This window comes from Pinus tabuliformis, chromosome X (genome assembly GCF_031772625.1).
Source record: "Pinus tabuliformis cultivar Carrire ecotype Pingquan chromosome X, CPIR1, whole genome shotgun sequence".
Lineage (NCBI taxonomy): Eukaryota > Viridiplantae > Streptophyta > Pinopsida > Pinales > Pinaceae > Pinus > Pinus tabuliformis.
In genome coordinates this window covers 215,082,787-215,101,336 of record NC_142308.1, presented here as the reverse complement: position 1 = coordinate 215,101,336, position 18,550 = coordinate 215,082,787, and positions in this window count along the sequence as shown.

Below are 18,550 nucleotides of genomic sequence, written 5' to 3'. Positions count from 1 at the left end.
CGTGGTGTTCAACGCCAAGTCCTTTATTCACACCACGTGAATTGTACTGAAGTACCTTGAGGGTCATTATCATTATCGGTGATTCCTCTCGCGGTTGTTGACGGTTTACATCATTGACCGGTAATCAAGCGATGTCTTTCCATGTTCGACTTCAGCGCAATTCTCACATGGATCAACTTGTACTTAGAGTGAAGATCGAACGAGTTTGAAGACCCCGGATCTAGTTTCATCCATCCGGGCTGCGATAATATATTCAGGAAAATAAAGACATTTGTTATGTACATCATTGCAGCAGATGATCATCCTCCTCAAAGGATGATAGTTTCGCCAGAACTATCAGTCTACCATCAGACAATCGTCTGTTCTATGTACCAAAATGTATTTATAAAGTTGAGCATGGGAATGCCCGCCTCAGCTAGATCATGAAAACAGAATGAATCATAATGTATTGTATTGTATCTTATTACAGGTCTCCTCCCAGCAAATGGATGAACTTCGGACTCCCCTGGATAAAGCATTTCACCCGATAAACGGCCTCATACTTTAGGGGGCAACTGTTATAGACATTTTTGTGCCTTGCATCACTGAGCATGAAATGTCAATAATTAAGGGATCCAAAGTCCCTAAACATGTTGTTCCTACCCCTAGAAGAACAAGGCCAGCAAACCACAGAAGTTTATAAAAGTTCTCCACCTGAAAACACTCAAAAACAAGCAATTTCTGGATCATGTCAACTGCTCCACTGAGCATCTGCGCTGAATGTCAAGTGCTCCACCCTGTACCTGCGCTGAATGTCAACTGCAAAGAAGTCCACCTGCGCTGAGCGTACTTGGACAAGTGGCAGACTCATTCCTCAAGGTGTCAATGCCCAGGAAGCTTCCAAAATGACACTTGGATCAAGGAATTCGACTGGTGATGAGTAAGAGGTTCCAAATCTCCAAGTGGGAGTAAGAATCTCCAAGTGGACTCAAGAACTGAAGTGGGAGAGGACACTAGTCAGCTTCATGCAAGCCTCAAGCTGACTCATCCTTTCTCCAAAACTCCTATATATAGAGCTCTCTCATGAGGTCTAGGGAGGCTGGATTGTATTGCAAAGAATTGTTGTTGGATTGTGGTTGGATCATTGGGTGTTTATGCTTTTGAAAGGGGCTGAAGAAGGAATTCCTTGCTGCTGGGAAGGAGATGCTGGGTTGGAACCCTATGGGTTGTATCTCTTCCTGAACCCTGTTTATCAATCAATAAAGCTTCTTGGTTCTTTCCTATATGCTGGTGTTTATTGTATGATTTGCATTAGTGTATTTGATTTACTTCTAATCCTGAATCATTTATGAATATGTATATTTGCCTTTGTATTGTGTCCTTCTCTTGTTGCATGTAGCTGCTCTCTTGTCACAGGTAGCTGTTCTCTTGTGATCTTGTGGGTGCAAAAGCGAGGAGGCAAGTAGTTGTGGACACACAAAGCGGAGAGGATCTAGATCGAGGGACAACTGAAAGATAACGGTAAGTCTACCAATCTCCTCTCTTTCATATTTCATAAAGGAAGAAACTGAAGTAGCTGCATTCGTTTGTTGCTAAGGCACTATCATGCCTTAGGTGGATAGGATCGTCCTGCATAGGCATTTTTCCCCACAACACTATTCCACCTAGACCTCTAGTCAGTTTGATGCAGGAGCATCCTTCTCAAGAAAAGCATTGTATATTTGGTTGACTTAGGGGATATCATGTTTTTGATTTCTTAATAGGAAATTTTGTATATTTTTTATAATTTGAGTGATAAATATGTGTGTGAGGTTTTAAAAGTAAATATTCTCAATTATGTGCGAATATGAGAGATGTTAGACTTGTGAAGATATCATAAAGGTCTTAGGGATTAGGAGATCCTAGAATAGGAAATTAGTTGAGTTAAAAGTGGATTGAGAGATTTGGTATAATCTGCTCATAAAGCCACAATTTAGATATAGGACTGTTGTTGAGATCCTCAAGGGATCATTAAGAGATTTTAGGAACTAGTTGAGACACCTATGGGGAAGAACTAGGAACTAGAATGATCCATAACTACGTATTTGTTCCTAGAATTGTAAGCCTAAGGGGGCATGTAAAGAAGAGGTGAGTATGGAATGTGGAGAAAAAGGCCAAGGTTGTGTGCCCATGTTGAAAATCAGGCCAAGTATTGTATATATTTGAAACTAGTTAATGAAATACATTTTTATGTGCATGTGGTGAAGACACAGTTTGTAATTTAAAGTGTAGTTGAAGAGATCTAGTAAAATTTGGTTGAATTGAATTCTGGAAATTTATGCATCGAGATTGTGATATATGCATCTAAAGGAAATGTATTGTAGGTTGGATATGTATAGTGAATTTGGGATTAATGATAATCTGTTATTCTTAGGATAACTCTGTAAAGGACGCTAAATAAAATAGTTGAAATTTCAATTGGTTTCAATTGGTAATTAGGTACAGGAAGTGTAATTTCTATGGAGAAGGATGTGTTTCCAAAAGTGAATTGACCTGCCAAATCTTCTTTCATGTAAATCGTTACAGAAAGGCATTTTATGGAGAAGACTTGATTCTGATAATAAGATCTCGCTATTAGAATTTGGAGTAGCATGATTAAATTGTGTTTTTTTTTATGCACAGTTGGATTTTGATTGCATTGATGTAGATTGCCAATCATAGAGTGGTGTTGGGTTGTGTTATATTCTTTCCACGACTAGCCCGCATAGTTAACCGAGGGGTTAGAAGGGGGGGTGGAGCCCCCCCTTAGTTGCGCCAATTGCGTAGCGGGGGGGGGGGTCACAAGGGGTTTGAGGAGTGCAGGTAACCCCACTCTATGGGGTCTGAGGGCGCCTCAGAAAATTTTGGTTTTGGACCTTATGTTAGGTTGGGCGGACCTACCTATGGTTTTGTGCATGTTTTTCGCACATGGTTTTGGACGCGATGGTTTTCGGTCCATGGTTTTGGATGCGATGGTTTTTCGGTCCATGGTATTGGATGCTTGGGCATGTCTAAATATGTATTGTAACATTGAAAGGAACATAATGAAAAATCAAGCTGGTAGTCCCGGTTTTGAGATCCAAGGGAAAATCTCTGTGTATATTTGTTTTATGTGTTATGCTCTCACATTGTTTATTTTCTATGTTTTAGAATTCGTATGCAGGTAATTTCTGTACGGGGTTAAAACCTACATTTGGTATCAAAGCTGTTTTGGCTTCAAGGGGACGCCTTTGTTGTTGAGGGGTTTCGCTCGGACCTGTGGTAGACCCTGTTCAGTGGGAGATCTGTGAAATCGATTCTGGTGGTGGAAGAAGATGGCGAGTAGTGAAAAGATAGAGATCGAGAAATTTAATGGTTAGAGTTTTGAGTTGTGGAAACTCAAGATGGAGGATCTGCTGTTGGATAAAGATCATTGGATCGTGGTAGATCTAGGTACTAAACCAACGGGAGTGTCTGATGAAGAATGGAAGAAGTTGGATCGGAAGGCAAAGAGCACAATACAATTGTGTGTCTCAGATTCAGTATTGTTGAATGTATCAGGGGAAGCTACGACGAAGGCTTTGTGGGACAAGTTAGGGACTTTGTACCAATCTAAGTCTCTAGTGAATAAACTGTTCTTACAGAAAAATCCATATAACCTGAGGATGAAAGATGGAGACTTAGTGACAGAGCATCTTAACGCATTTAATACTGTGGTAAGTTAGTTAGCATATGTTGATATTAAAATTTCAGATGAATATAAGTGCATCAGTTTGTTGTGTTCTCTACCAGATTAGTGGGATAGTCTGGTTATTGCAATAGGTAGCAATGCAACTGCCTTGCAGTTTGATGAAATAGTCTCATCCTTGCTAACGGAGGAGATGAGACAGAAAAATATGGAGAGCCAAAATGGTGATGCCTTGTCTATACGAGGACGGTCCCAGAATAGAAACAAAAATAAGTCATCGAGTGGGAGATCTAAATCTCCAGGAAAACCTGTAAAGGTGGTGTGCTAGAAATACGGAAAGGAAGGGCACTACAAAATGGACTATAAATCTAAGGCTCCTGATAAAGGAAAGGGATCTGATGATTCTCCTTCTGCAGAGGTGAAAACCACCTCAGATGAAGGTGGGGATGTGTGCTTGGCTTCTTCAAGTACACATGTAGATCATGAGGCATGGTTGATTGACTCAGGTGCATCCTTTCACTTCACTCCCCATAGAGAGTGGTTTTGCGAGTATGAGAAATACGATGGTGGTGATGTCTTCTTAGGGAATGATAGGAAGGCTAGAATCGTTGGTCACGGAAAAGTAAAGTTTAAGTTGCAAGGTGTAAAGGTTAGAACACTTTCGGGTGTTCTGCATATTCCTGCATTGGCCAGAAATTTGATTTCTGTAAGCAAGTTGGATGATGCGGGTGTAAAAATAGTGTTCGAGAAGGACACCTGCAAGATGGTTAGGTGAGAACTGGGATTGATGCAGGGAGTTTATATTGGAACTCTGTATAAGCTGCAAGGTAGCATGGTTTTTGATGGGTGCAACAGTTCTATGGTTCTTGAAAGTGGAGCAGAAAATCTAGTGGTCTCTAGAGAGAAGACCATGTTGTGGCATCAAAGGCTTGGACATATTGGAGAGAAGGGCCTTCGAATACTTCATGGTAAAGGTGTGGTAGAAGGTATGAGTAATAGCTCTCTGGATTTTGATTTCTGTGAAAATTGTGTATATGGGAAGCATAATCGGGTGAGCTTCCCCTCTAGTGGTAAGAGGGAGAAACATATATTAGAGCTTGTGTATAGTGATGTGTTTGGACCTGTGAAGGTTCCATCACTGGGTAAGTCTGTGTACTATGTATCATTTATAGATGACTTTTCAAGGAATACATGGATATATTTCCTTAAGAATAAATTTGAAGTCTTTGACAGGCTTAAAGAATTCAAGGCTCTAGTGGAAAACCAGACAGAGAAGAAGATAAAGGGGCTGAGGACATATAACGGTGGAGAGTTTTGCAGTAAGGAATTTGAAGATTTCTGTAAGAAGTGTGGTATAGCACGACAGAATACTACTTGATCCAGGTGGATATTGGTGGCCACCTGCCAAGTCCACCTGGACCCCCACCATTGTCTTTCTCAGCATTTTCAGTTTCCTTAATTGTAGCACAACTTACTATTTTTAGCAGTTTTTCAGGTCCTGAACTTCCGGAGCCGTTTTGAGGCCCTAAACGACGTTTTTTGGGGAATCCGGGGGCAACACGAGTCCATGGAATGGACTGGTGTTGCCCGTTCCAACAATGATAGTGCTTGGATAGATCTTTCTAATGAGCTATTGTATGCGTCAAATGGAGATCATATGCCAAAGTTACGACCCCGGGAAGTTAATGTACCAACTTACCCCCAAACGGGGCCCACAGTTTGGCGTTTCATCTCCTAGGGTTAGGTTTTGGAATGTTAAGGGTTTGTCCATTGTTTCTCAACAATAAATAGGCCTTCGAGCCTCATTGTAACACAGTTCAGAGGCATGTAGCCATCACATCTCTTCTCAGAGATAAGCTACCATCGCCCTAGCTAGTTTATTTCCATTTCTGTTTGTAAGCATATTTCAATATTTTCCATTAATGAAATGAAGTATTATTTCCGCTGCATCTTTGTGTATATGATTATCTCTGTAATTTGTTGCGTTCCTGTTTAAATCTGGATCAGTGGTATCAGAGCGATCTACTTTTTCTCTGTTTTTCTTTGCATGTCCCCAAATGGGTCGGGATATAAGGAGTTAGGGCTTGAACTGGTTGAACCTTTGCAAGACCAGCCTCGCAAATGCCGACGGCCTCCCATGGCAGACGAGAAGAAAGACGAGGGGGCAGGAGATTCCATCAAAATCTTGCTCGAAGAAGCGCTCAAGCGACAACGGAACGCGATGATGGACAGCTTTGCGCAGATCCTTCAACGGCTACCCAGAAGCGGCGCATCGGCTTCCAGCAGCTCCTCTGGAAACGCCACACCCTTTAAGGTACAAGTTAATTTTGAAATCCCCATATTCGAGGGTCAGATAGACGCCGATGCCGTAGATAAATGGTTAAATCTGCTAGAGGGTTATTTTTCTGTTCATGAATTTTCGAGTCGGGAAAAGATTGTTTTTTCTCTTCTCAAAGCAGCCCCCCACGTCAAGGACTGGTGGGAAACCTACTGCGAGCAGAAGGATGAAAGTACTGGCTCACTATTTTCAGCCGCACCCACCTGGGATTCGTTCCGGGATGCCATCAAGGAGCAGTACTACCCTGTCGGAAGCTATGAGGATGAATACATAAAGTGGACCACGCTGCGACAGGGAAGGGACCAAGATGTGCCGGAGTTCACCAATCTTTTCCATACCCTTCGTACAAAGTTGGGTATCAAGGATTCGGAGCAACATTTGATACTCAAATACCGTGGCTGCCTGCACAAGTACATCCAGGAAGAAATACAGTTCCTAAACATCCCCTCGCTCGGCGCAGCATACCAGTATGCCATCAAGGTCGAGCAGAAGTTTAAACAAAAGAAGCGAGACTTTGGATCTGCGAATCCAAAGCAGGGGAAAGGTGCCCCTAAACCACAGAACAAAGGACAAAGCCAAGGCAGGATAGCCCAAGACAACCAGCCGAAGCTGCAAGCAAAGAGCAACGCCGCGAAGCCGAGAAAGGACACTGGAAAATGGTGTGAGTTCCATAAGAGCTCCACTCACAACACAAGTGAGTGTCGGGCCAAGCAGTCACTGGTGGCTGAGCTAAAGGTTTCAGAATCAGATGCATGTTCCGACTCTGAGTCAGAACCCGATAAGGGGTATGAAAAAGGGAAGCAGATCATTGATGCGGATCCCAGCACCACTGTTGCTACCGCAAAGATCCAGAAAAATGAACTGAAGATCCAGAGGAGGAGGAGCGTCTCTTCCACTCCCAGATGTGGGTAAAGGGCTCCCCGATACAGTTCATTGTTGATAGCGGGAGTCAAAAGAACCTCATTTCGGTAGAGGTCGTGAAGCGGTTGGGCTTACCGACCACAGCACATCCACAACCATACACCATTGGGTGGCTTCACCAATGGCGAGATCTTCGCGTGAGCCAGCAGTGTCGCCTTCCATACAACATCAAGCCCTTCACAGATGAGGTATTGTGTGACATTGCTCCCCTTGAAGTTTGTGATGTATTACTAGGACAACCATACTTGTGGAAGCGACATGCTGTGTATGAATCAAGGCCCCGTGCTGTTATTATTACATTGGGAAATAAGTTGTTTAGGATACCAGAGGTAGCACCACCTGCCGCCATCTCTTTGATTACTGCAAAACAATGCAGTAAGATCATTTCCAAAACCAGGAAATTTGTTTTCCTGATGATACGCCCTCAAGGGAAGAAGAAGACAGTGGCCGCGGCCTCCAAACGGGGTCCCTCTGCACGGCAGCTACAGAAGGACAAGATTGTGGAGGAGTACGAAGACATCTTCACCTCCCCGGTAGGGGTTCCTCTGCACTGTCAAGTCAAGCACTCCATCGATCTGACCCCAGGTGCGCCGCTACCCAATGGACCAATTTATCGGCGCTCCGTTCTGGAGAACAATGAAATCAAGAGGCAGATTCAGGAGCTCCTGCAGAAAGGTCACATCCCTTCCGAGTTCTTCGCCCTGTGGGAGCCCGATAGTGTTGGTACAGAAGAAGGATGGGACGTGGAGACTCTGTATTGACTATCGGGCGCTGAACAAGATCACTGTCCGTAATAGGTACCCGATCCCGTGGATTGATGACCTCCTAGACCAACTAAAGGGGGCGAAATATTTCAGCAAGATCGATCTGAAGTCAGGATATCACCAGGTACCAATTGAACCCTCAGATGTGTGGAAGACTGCCTTCAAATCCAAGGAGGGCCTCTTCGAATGGTTGGTCATGCCTTTCGGATTGACGAATGCTCCTGCAACCTTTATGAGGCTAATGGATGACATCTTGCGGCCATTCACCAACTCCTTTGTAGTAGTATACTTGGATGACATTCTGATCTTCAGCCAGAGTTGGGAAGAGCACCTCCAACACATCCGACAGGTTCTCCAAACACTGCGGCAACACAAGCTATGTGCCAATTTGGAGAAATGCACTTTTGGCATGACCGAGGTTCAGTATCTGGGATACATCATTGATGAACAGGGGGTGCATGTCGATCCAGCCAAGGTCCAAGTCATTCGGGATTGGCCCTCTCCAACCACTCTAACAGAGCTCCGCAGCTTTCTAGGTCTTGCCAACTTCTACCGCAGGTTTGTGTTGGGATTTTCTCATATTTCTTGGCCCTTGAGTCAAGTCACCAAGGGCGGGGCGAAAGCAAAATTCTTTTGGTCTGAATCTCAACAGAAGGCATTCAGGGAGTTGAAGGATCGCCTCTGCACGGCACCAGTGCTCGCGTTACCAGATTTACAACAACCATTTGAGGTCGAGACAGATGCCTCTGACTATGCTATTGGGGCAGTCCTTACTCAACATGGACATCCAGTGGCATATCACAGTGAAACACTTTCAGACACAGTCCGGAAGTACCCCACTTATGATAAAGAGATGTATTCCATTGTACAGGCCTGCCGACAATGGAAACATTACATTTTGGGGAAGGAAACGGTCATCCACACAGACCACCGACCTCTGCAGTTCATACAGACCCAAGGGAAATTGCAGAATGATCGCCATCAGAAGTGGTCTACATACCTGCAACAGTTTCACTTGAATATCAAGTATAAAAAGGGCAGCACCAATAATGTTGCAGATTGCCTCAGTCGACCACCGATCATGGCGCTAACCACCGTGCTCAACTCTTGCGGGCACGAGACTTCTGATTGGCCACTTCTCTACAAAAGCGACCCAGAATTCGGCCACACATACCAGACACTCTTGGAGGGTCGGCAGGTTGCAGATTTTCACCTCCAAGATGCCCTATTATGCCACCTCGGTCACCTTTGTGTTCCTTCAAGCGAGCGTGCCAAGATGATTTGGGAAGCACACTACAGTTGGGCTGCTGGGCATTTCGGGGTCGAGAAAACAGTGGCAGTACTGCAAAACTATTTCTATTGGCCGAATCTTCGACAGGATGTTGGGAAGTACATCCGATCATGTACTGCCTGTGCCATTGCCAAACCGACCATTAAGAAGCAAGGCCTCTATACCCCGTTGCCTACCCCTAGTCGACCTTGGGAATCCATCTCCATGGATTACATGTCAGGCCTTCCTTCCACTAAGCATGGAAATGACTGTGTTTTTGTGGTCGTCGACAGGTTCTCAAAGATGGCCATTATGATGGCCTGCAAGAAGAATATCACAGCAGAAGCCACTGCTAAACTCTTCTTTGAACGAGTGTGGGTGCACTTTGGGATCCCACAGTCTATCATCTCAGATCGGGACAGTCGGTTTCTCAACACCTTTTGGTCCAGTCTCTGGTCAATGCTGGACACCAAACTCACGAAGTCCACAGCCTTCCATCCTCAAACTGATGGCCAGACAGAGGTTGTCAATAGGATGATTGTGCACATTCTGCGCATGTATAACTCAAAGCATCCACGCACATGGGACGAGAGCCTCCCCTACGTTCAGCACAGCTACAACCGAGCTCTTCACAGCTCCACTGGCCATAGCCCTTTTCAGGTGGGTTTGGGATTCCAGCCACTATGCCCCATTGATGTGGCCATGCCACTTGCAGCTACTCACATGAATTCAGCTCATGTCCAGTCCGAAACAGATAAGGCCACCAGCTTCATTGAGCGCATCCAACATATTCGCCAGCAGGTCCATGACATTCTTGAGAAATCAAATGCCAAGTACAAGCAGCGACATGATCAACATCGGGTGCCACACAAGTTTCAGGTGGGCGACAAAGTCTGGTTGCATTTGCAAAAGGAACGCCTTACTGGAGCCTATCGGAAATTGAGACCACTCCGATATGGTCCTTACACCATTACTAAGGCTATGGGAGACAATGCATTTGAGCTCAGCATTCCCCCATTCCTTGGCCTGCACCCAGTATTCAATGTGGACCGCCTTCGGCCATACTTTCCACCATTGCTAGATACATCCGACATTGCAGAACAGCTCAAACCCACAGAATTAAATCCAGATTGCATGGAACAAGCTGCAACTGATCGGATCATGGACACACAGATCAAGAACACTCGCCAACAGAATATCCAACTGTATCGAGTTGTCAAAGCGGGCCAACTCCTTCAGCAGGGCAAGTGGCTCACCAGGGAACAAGTTCAGCAGAAGTTTCTTCATCTCATGGAGGAGCTCAACGCAATGGGGACCATTACTTCCTAAGGGGGGAGGAATGATCTAGGTGGATATTGGTGGCCACCTGCCAAGTCCACCTAGACCCCCACCATTGTCTTTCTCAGCATTTTCAGTTTCCTTAATTGTAGCACAACTTACTATTTTTAGCAGTTTTTCGGGTCCTGAACTTCCGGAGCCGTTTTGAGGCCCTAAACGACGTTTTTTGGGGAATCCGGGGGCAACACGAGTCCATGGGATGGACTGGTGTTGCCCATTCCAACAATGATAGTGATCGGATAGATCTTTCTAATGAGCTATTGTACGCGTCAAACGGAGATCATATGCCAAAGTTACGACCCCAGGAAGTTGATGTACCAACTTACCCCCAAACGGGGCCCACAGTTTGGCGTTTCATCTCCTAGGGTTAGGTTTTGGAATGTTAAGGGTTTGTCCATTGTTTCTCAACAATAAATAGGCCTTCGAGCCTCATTGTAACACAGTTCAGAGGCATGTAGCCATCACATCTCTTCTCAGAGATAAGCTACCATCGCCCTAGCTAGTTTATTTCCATTTCTGTTTGTAAGCATATTTCAGTATTTTCCATTAATGAAATGAAGTATTATTTCCGCTGCATCTTTGTGTATATGGTTATCTCTGTAATTTGTTACGTTCCTGTTTAAATCCGGATCACTACTCCATATACACCTCAGAAAAATGGAGTTGCAAAAAGAGTGAACAAGACGTTGATGGAAAGGGCAAGAAGCATGCTCAGTGGTGTCAGATTAGGATAGGAATTCTGGGCAGAGGCGGTGGAGACAGCATGTTACCTGGTCAATAGATCACCTTCATCAGCATTGGAGGATAAGACTCCACAAGAGGTATGGACTGGTAAGAAACCCTCTCTTTCACATCTGAGGGTATTTGGATGTGATGCATATGTACATGTTCCAAAGGAGAAACGAACCAAGTTGGATAGTAAATCTGAAAAGTGCATCTTTATTGGGTATAAGGATGGTTTAAAGGGTTATAAGCTTTGGAACCCAGTAACAAGGAAAGTTGTGTATAGCCGAGATGTGGTGTTCAGAGAGGTGAAAGATGTTATTAAACATGAAGTCCAACCAAAGGAACCTGAGAAGATAGATTTTGAGCTAAAGGAGGAAGAATCAGACTCTACAGTAGAGGAGGAATCAGAAGATGAAGAGCCATAAACTCCAGGTGTGAGAAGATCAGTTCGAGAAAGAAGGCAGCTAGAAAGGTATAGTCCATCTGCTTTCTGTTCAAATTTTGCTTTATCTATTACTGATGATGATCCCAGAACTGTGAAGGAAGCAGTAGATTCAGAGGATGGAAAATTCTAGAAAGAGGCCATGGTTGATGAAATGGCATCTTTGCACAAAAATGAGCCTTGGGATCTGGTGGAGTTGCCGGCTGGAAGGAAACGCATCGGCAGCAAATGGGTGTTCAAGAAGAAGACAAATGCAGAAGGAAAGGTGGAGAAATGCAAAGATCATTTGGTAGCAAAAGGTTATTCCCAGGTGCTGGGAATTGATTTTGGTGATATTTTTTCTCCTGTTGCTAAGGTAACTTCTATTAGATTACTTTTATCTGTTGTTGCTGCTTTTGATTTTGAAGTAGAACAGATGGATGTGAAGACAACATTTCTTCATGGGGATTTGGAAGAGGAAATCTACATGAAGCAACTTGAAGGCTTTGCAGTGAAGGGTAAGAAAGAACTGGTATGCAAGTTAAAGAAGTCTCTGTATGGGTTAAAACAGTCACCAAGGATGTGGTATCAAAAATTTGATACATTTATATGGGGACTTGGCTTGACCAGAAGCAAAGCAAATCACTATGTGTATTTTAAATTAATTGGTGACCATGTTATTTATTTGGTCTTGTATGTGGATGATATGTTGTTGGTTGGAAATGACAAAGAAATTATTTAGCATTTGAAGACCCAATTTTCCTCCAAATTCACCATGAAAGATCTTGGTGCTACAAACTATATTTTGGGCATGGAAATTAAAAGATATCGGGCAAAGATGAAGCTCTAGTTAAACCAGAGGAAGTATGTCGAGACAATATTGCAGAGTTTTAATATGCAGGATAGTAAACTGGTGAAGGTTCCTATTCCTGTAGGTGTAAAGTTGTTTGCTAAACAGTGTCCCAAGACACAAGAAGAGGAAGAGGGCATGTCTCGTGTTCCATATGCAAGTGCAGTCAGTAGCCTGATATATGTGATGGTCTGTACTAGACCAAACATTGCACATACAGTGGGAGTATTGAGTAGGTTTATGTCAAAACCAGGGAAGGAGCACTGGACAGTAGTGACGCGGATTTTCAAGTATTTGCATGGCACTAGTGACTATGGTTTGTGCTACCAAGGAAGACCAGGATTGGACAGAGTGTTTGATATTCATGGCTTTGTTGATGCAGACTGGGCTGGAGATCTGGATCAGAGAAGATCTACAAGTGTGTATGTGTTTAACCTATTTGGAGGTGCAGTTAGTTGGATGAGTAAGAAACAATCTGTAGTGGCACTATCAACTATAGAGGCAGAATACATGGTAGCCACTCATGCAAGAAAGGAAACAGTTTGGTTACAAAGATTGTTTTCAAATATGGGGTTAGTATAGGGAGCTACAAGGATAGACTGTGATAGCCAAAGTGCAATTTTCATGGCAAAGAACCTTGCATATCATTCAAATACAAAGCACATTGATGTTCAGTATCACCTTGTGAGGGATATGATAGAAGACAAAAAGGTGTTGCTGGTAAAGGTGGACACTTTGAAGAATATTGTAGATGCATTGAAAAAATCTGTGAGCTCTGAGAATTTCTCTTGCTGTAGAGAAACAATGGGCATTGTAGGGCTGGATAAATGACTAAACTCTCTTGTGGCCCCCTGTGGAAAGAAAACAACCAGTGGAAGAATGTTGGGTTCTGTTATATTATTTCCACAACTAGCCCACGTAGTTAATCGAGGGGTTAGAAGGGGGGGTGGAGCCCCACCTTCATTGCGTCGATTGCGTAGTGGGGGGAGTCACAAGGGGTTTGAGGGATGCAGGTAACCCCACTCTATGGGGTCTGAGGCAGCGCCCCAAAAAATTTTGGTTTTGGACCCTATGTTAGGTTGGGCGGACCTACCTATGGTTTTGTGCATGTTTTTCGCACATGGTTTTGGACACGATGGTTTTCGGTCCATGGTTTTGGACGCGATGGTTTTTTAGTCCATGGTATTGGATGCTTGGGCATGTATAAATATGTATTGTAACATTGAAAGGAACATAATGAAAAATCAAGCTGGTAGTCCCAATTTTGGGATCCAGGGGAAATCTCTGTGTATATGTGTTTTATGTGTTATGCTCTCGCATTGTTTATTTGCTGTGTTTTAGAAATTTATGCATCGAGATTGTGATATATGCATCTAAAGGAAATGTATTGCAGGTTGGATTTTTATAGTGAATTTGGGATTAATGATAATCTATTATTCTCATGATAACTATGTAAAGGACGCTAAATAAAATAGTTGAAATTTCAATTGGTTTCAATTGGTAATTAGGTACAGGAAGTGTAATTTCTATGGAGAAAGATGTGTGCCCAAAAGCGAATTGACCTGCCAAATATTCTTTCATGTAAATCGTTACAGAAAGGCGTTTTATGGAGAAGACTTGATTCTGATAATAAGATCTCGCTATTAGAATTTGGAGTAGCATGATTAAATTGTGTTTTTGTTGATGCATAGTTGGATTTTTATTGCATTGATGCAGATTGCCAATTATAGAGTGGAACTAGAGATTATTGTTGTCGATGAAATTCAATTTCATTCAAAGGAGAGCGAAAAGGATTCCAAACTAGAGAAATCAAGGCAATCACACATATTGGGCTAGTTTGGATCGTCATCTAGAAGAGCAAAGGATGAATGAGAGAGAATTGTGAATGTGTTGAGAAAGGGTTGTGCTAGAAAAATAGAAAACAGATGGGTTGCATCATGGGTCGTGTCGTGGGTTGCACCTAGAACAGAAAGGTTGCACCAGAAAATATATGGGTCACACTGAGATGGAAGGGTCACATCAACCTGCAGAAGCGTCGCACTTGGTAAAACTCTAAAAAACAATCCTTCCTTGTTTATGTATACTGATATGAGGGAAGTTTAATGAATCAAGGAGAGATAGGACGGTTAAAGTATCTTTGTTAAGACTTGTAGTGTAGCTTTAGTATCTTAAGATTATCAATTGTGAAGTATAGACCTGGTAGGTCATCATTTTGGTATCAGAGCAGGTTAAAGCTCTTTGGGGGAAACTAGAACAGAGTTATGCTCTTGAAGTTGTATATGCAAATACAATTGTGATTGCAAAAAGAGGAGATCAGTAAAGACTGACAAAACAAAGTAGGAAAACGAAGCTAGTGTGCTTTGTGCTCATTTGTTAAAGATATTACACAGGAACAAAGGATCATAATTTAAATTTGACTGCCAGCAAGCACACAGAGATAAAGTGTGGCAGAATATTGGGAAGTAATTGATACTCTTAAGGAGAATTTATAGAGGAAAATGAACAAGGAATAGTCCATTCAAAGTGCAGATGAATGGTGGAACAAGATCGTGCAGAGATCTTGAAGGTGATATGGTATGTTTTTATTTTTAAATTTGGTTTTGAGGATTGTGTTTGTAGATTTTAGGTTGTAGACAAAAAGGGTGTTAGCAACAAAGATAGCTGAGAGGAGTTGTAACAAATAACTAGTTGCGTTCTCAAGTGGAAGAGAGTGTGAGCTCTTAAATAGTGGCAGAACCTTGAAGAATTCCAACAGAGGTTGGATATGGAGGACAAGTGAATGTTCTCAAAGGAAGTGGAAGCTATAAATCCTAAAAGAGCAAAAGAGTTCACTCAAATAATTGTTCTAAAGGTAGAGAACCAACGATCAAGCTTAAGGAGATAGATTGGTAAGGTAAGGTATCAATAGGCTAAGCTTAAGGAGAAAATATTACTGAGATATCAAAGGCAGGTATGGAGACTTTCTAAAAAGATAGGTTTAGGTGTAGTCCACAAGTGAACTAGATGGAGTTCACAAAGGAGGGGAAGAAATTGATCACTGAAGGTCATTGCAGAGGTTAAGAGGAAAGCCACAACAAAAGGAAATATGCCAAAGCAAATGGCATGAGGAAGATTCAAGAAGAGATTTATAGAGAGAAAGCTTAGATAAAATTCCATCTTGAGTTATTGATGGAGATGTTATAGACGAATAAGGAATACCAGAGGTATGGTTGGTGATGAGCACCAATATTGCAGCAAGAATGTTGCAACTCTTGGGCTACCAACTTTACTTTATCAACCTGGGGTTCGTACAAACTTGGAGGTGACAGTGCTGTATACACAAGTAAAAGTGATGGTTCTACCTTTTGTCATTGTTCAGCTGGCAAGAGACCACTAGGGTTTTCAAGCCAGACTTCTATGGATTCAGAAGAAGCTTGGTTCCTTGATGAAAGAAATAGAAATCTACTCTAAGAGAGAGTTGATCTACTACAATAATGAAAAAGACTGAAATTCAATGCTAAGGCACACCATTTCCTAATTAACTGCTAAGAGCTATGCTTTGCAATGATGCTAAATTAACATGAACAAAATGCTACTATCCTAAGCATGGAAATTTAAAAACATCAAACACAACTGTTATGCATGTAAAGGATTGTAATAAATCTGTTTTGTCTTTTTATGCTTTTCATGAAAAATCAAGTGTGCAAACTAATCTCTTTTGGTGATGTGACAGGTGGTTTAGGGATGTTGGTGGATGGTTGGAAGGTTCAGGAGATGGTTGGAAGGTTTGGGAGACCCTTGGGTGACCTTGGGAGGCTTCCTAGAGGTTTTCCCTCAATTTGGCCTCAAAACAAGCCACTACAGGAAAACCTACAGGATTCCCTGTATTTCTACAAGATACAGCCATGAGAAAAATGATGGGTGTTGGAGGTGATGGAAGGCTTAGGGAAGGTGGTTGATGGGTGGAATGGAATGAGAAAAGGCCTAGTATCACTCAAAACCCAAAACCAAGTTTAGGAGATGGTTGGATTTCCTCAAAATGCTTGAGGAAATTTCTATGTAAAATGATGAAATTGGTGAAGTTTTTGATGAAAACAAGGAATGCCTATGGGTGGATGAAGTTCGAAGGTGGTTTCTTTCTATGATCTCTATGTCTACTTCTGGAGCACCTACTCTACATAAAACATGTGTAATTTCCAAAAAGTCATGTAAACAAGAAGAATTCTCATGAGCTAGAAAAGCATAATTTAATGAACTAACTGTCTACCTTGTGCATGAAGAAATTGTTGAACAACATGGAATCATGGATGAGATCTGCTACAAGGATGAAGATAGAAGAGATGGAAATGAAATCCTACTTTGTAAAACTGATCAAATGCTAGTTTAAGTACAACAATCTCTAATATCATGGAAGAAATGGAAATCTGTCTTTTTGGGCTGCATCAGGATCGTTTCCTCAAATCATGATCCCAGAAGGAGGAAGTGAGGTGAAGACACCTACTGACAGCTTTGTGGTGCTTCTTTTATCCCTTCTAACCTGCTACTAAAGTAAGGCACAAATGGAAGCAAACTAATAAACAATTAAACAAATCTACACTACTTGCAATGAAATACTTCTAAAAATAGTTTAACCATGAATCTATGAAACTAAGCTAAGCATAAAGATACAAGAAGAGGAGCCTTTGCTGCTAGGGTTGGGCCCTAACCCAAGAGCTTCAGCCCTCTGAGTTAACTCAGTACTGAATCAAGAAAAATCTCATTCTTATTACCAAAACAGAAAATTACATCAAAAGTCTTCCACAAGTCTGGAGCTCAAAAATAACTAGTGTTTTTACAATAAAAATTCGAATCCTAATGAGGCTCTAGGCCTCTCTACTTATACAACTGAAGTCTCCAACGACTTCCTTAAATTTAGGGAGGCTTGGCTCCCAAACTCGAGATGAACTAACTCTTTGTCTATCACTTTCTCAGCTGCCTTCTAATCTTCATGACTTGGTTACTTGCACTCTGAGCTGGTGGGATTAATGGAGGAATATTCGAATGGGGAAGGAGTAAATGAGGAGGATTTACCTCCTACAATCTCTCTCCCTTGTCCCATTCAAGTTTTAAACCTTCCTCTTTGCCAAAATTCCTTGATTTTCTCTTCCAAACCTGCATTCAATGCATATTAGTCCACTAGGCATAATATCTCACTTTAACCCATCCCATTAAACAAAATATAATCAAAGCATGTAATAAGTTGTGATAAAAGTTGTTTTGACTACGCTAGGAGGTGATTTAAGGCCCATATAATTACCCAATGATGAGGCTCATCATCAACCCCCACTGAAAGTGTTTCTCATCATCTGAGCAACTCAATCAATATCCATGTCTTCCATAGATCTAGTGGCCTCCTTGATATCCCATGCCTCTGTTGTGGTTTCCTCTTCTTGTTCATTGAAACCTGCTTTCTTTTCTACCTCCTCCCACTGCCCCTTTTCTTCTTCTTCCTTCCTTCCTTCTAGCATCCCTAAGAGTAGTGGTGGACTAAGTCTCAAGCCAATCTAATTGACTTTGAGCCTTTGCATAGATTGCTTGTACATGGGTGTCATGCTCAGTGCTTCTCTCATTCTTTGTGGAGAGTGGTACTCTATTATCTTTAAACTGTATGGTAATGTGTTCCATCTCCTCAGGTAAGCTTGTATGCTATCATCCCCTAACAATCTAAACATGTCCTCAAAATGTGTAATTGCTTGCTCTTGGGAAACAAGATACCTGGGTGCAAGTTGAGGATCATTTGTAATTAAATTATGTGTACTGATGAGGGCCATTGGATTGGACTGCTTAGCTCTGATCATAAGAGGCTATGTTTGTTCTTTTGCCAATATCTTCTTCATTTCTGCAGCCCTTGCTTCCTCATGGTTCATCCATGATGCCAAAGCCATCAATTGTAAATCTCCTAGCTTGGCATTAGGGTCCCATACATTCATGTTTGTTAAGGCCATGTTATGCAAATAAAACTCAGACATCTTGGCCCTATCTTCCAATGTACTTTGATAAAAAAGATCAATGAACTGTCTATAATCCTGAAATGGCATAGTGTCTCTCTGTGCTAGGGTCTTGATTTGGAACTTCAACCACTGTTCCTTAAGGTATAGGGCATAGGATTTAGCTAGCATCCTACACTAGATTGCTTCAAAAGAGAGACTGACCATACATGCCAATCGGTTCTCTCTTTCTTTCAGTTGTCCTTTCAACCATGCATTTTTTGTCTCTAGTTGATTTCTCATTATGGCCTCT